The sequence below is a fragment of the Babylonia areolata genome, chromosome 22, assembly GCF_041734735.1.
Source record: "Babylonia areolata isolate BAREFJ2019XMU chromosome 22, ASM4173473v1, whole genome shotgun sequence".
Lineage (NCBI taxonomy): Eukaryota > Metazoa > Mollusca > Gastropoda > Neogastropoda > Buccinidae > Babylonia > Babylonia areolata.
The window spans coordinates 22542365-22544922 of record NC_134897.1 but is presented as its reverse complement, the minus strand read 5'-3'; positions in this window follow the sequence as shown (position 1 = coordinate 22544922).

The following is a 2558-nucleotide window of genomic DNA, read 5'->3' as shown; positions in this document are numbered from 1 at the left end:
CATCTGAATGTGGAAAACCAGAGGGTGAAATTGAGTTCAATGGCAGTAGAAGAAAACTGGAAAGAATGTGAGTGGAGAATAGAGGAGGCATGAGGTTTATGACGTAAAGGCTGGTAATGGTAGACGGAAGGGAAAGTTGGTGTCGGGAGGTCGAGACAGGAATAAGGAATAGATGGAGACCATTAAGTTGTTGGAGGGTGATGGAGGAACTGAACTGGAATGGCAAATGAAAGAAAGTGCGGAACTTAGGAGAAAAAGAGAATGAAACTGGGGTGATGGCTTTGTAAAAAGCGAATAAATAACCGAAGATGAACGATTCCATATAGTAGTACATAAAAATAGTAGGAAAAAAATCTTCAGTTATACCAATAATGGGATTAAAGTCTCCCAAATTAAGTCGTGTTTCCGTATCATTAACAGTTTAGTTCGTTGAGGCTATTTCCGGGATTCAGAAAAACCATATTACCGCATCCCATTTGCAGAAGCGTATAAGATGCTTTGTAAGAATACGGCGTGACCTGGTTCTTCTTGTTCGCTATAAAAAGGAAAGAAATATAAATTCTGGTCAGAACACATGCAGTGACAACGACGTGTTTACTGCATGTGAATTACTAGAGTGGATATTCAATTAACTAAAATGAACATAAAAGAGACATTATTTGACTGTGTTGTACTTTCCCAGCGAGTGTAACTAAACTTGTAAATCTATCTTGATCCAGAGAAAACCGCTAAATATTGCAGTGTGATTGGGGCTTACTGCGGACTTCAAAGAATTCTTTAATGCCCGAGATACACCAAAATAACATGATTTAAACAGCGTTATCACTTCGAATACCACAATAAATTTATCCCGCTTAAGATAATTTCTACCCACCCGAACATGTCGGGTTCGAATCTGCGCTCAGAAAGGGTTAAAAAAAATTACCCGAAGCTTTTCAATATTTAACAAGTGCAGAACATATTTTAACGATTTTTTAACTGAATCACAAGTAAGTCTTGACTGAAGGCCTTGCCTGTTGTGCAAATGACTCCGTGTTTGTAAAGCGCTTTGAGCTCAGTGTCAGACTGCATAAATATCCATATGTGACAGTGTGTATAGCATGTGTATATATCTGAACGCTAAAAACTGCATGTGCCAATGTTGATACTGTGTGTGTGTGTGTGTGTGTGTGCTGGTGAATGACTGAACAGGAAGGTGCGTTATGTGGAAGGACAATAGCACGTGCATGATCACTCACTTGTGATGAGATGTGTTTGTAACATGAGTATTTGGGAAACTGATGTTATGAATGCAGTCTCAGTGATCGTTGGATCAGATCTGGCCATGCAGTTCTGAACAATAAAGAGAGAAAACTGATGTTATGAATGCAGTCTCAGTGATCGTTGGATCAGATCTGGCCATGCAGTTCTGAACAGTAAAGAGAGAAAGAAGTGCGCATGCATTCCTGCATCTTTTAATCTGAATGCAGGAGAAAAAAAAGGCAAAAGAACCTGAGGAACACACCACCAGCACCCCCACATATGTCAGTCAGTTATCTACACACGCCATCCGTACAACAGTAAGGACAGACACATACTTTTTGATTGTCATTATCTTCTTTTCTTTTCCAGGCAGTACTTTTCGTGACAACAGCCCTGAGACGTCTTTATACACGTTTCATCCGAAAAAGCCTCAGCACAGTAAGCCTTCCCTTGCATTGAGCTGACAAATACGGGTTTTTATCATTGTAACATCGTGTCCGTCAAACGGATAAACAAACAAACACACAAAGGAACAAAATATGCAGCTACAGCTTAAAATCGAAATTGCATAGCGCATTTAAGACAATTCTGGTTGATAGCATGCTAATATATATATATATATATATATATATATATATATATATATATATATATATATTCTCTCTCTCTCTGTATATATACAAAAGGTATTTTTCTGTGACAATGACTGAAAGGCTGTAAATAAAAGTCCATAAATGTTGAATTAATATGCAAAAGACGACTTTAATCAAGTGGACACACATTCATCATGCATCAACAACATTATCAAGGGGGGCAGAGAGAGAGAGGAAGGGAGAAACAAAAACAGAGAGAGAGAGAGAGAGACAGGCAGAAAGACAGAGACAGACAGAGAGAGGGAGATAGTATACTGTTGAAATAGCACACTGGAGCGAACAATAAAAAAAAGACAACAGAACAACAAAATGAATTTTGATAAGAATTTGAAAAAAACAAAGACTCTTGAGAATCAGACAAAAAAGAATTCATGAGACACTGTTTAAAAACAGGACTCTGGAGCAAAAACAAAACAATACAAAACAACAACAACAACAACAAAACAAAACAAAAAACAACAACAACAACAAAAAATCACACACACACAAACAACAAAAAGAAAAAAAAAACAAACAAACCCCCCCCCAAAAAAAACAACAACAATAACAACAACAACAACAAAAACCCACGAAAACGCATATCAGCAACGGTATGATCGGGAACAGATGTGATCTTATAATAGATACTCCGATTAATAACTAATCCTTTCTAGTGTGGGTATT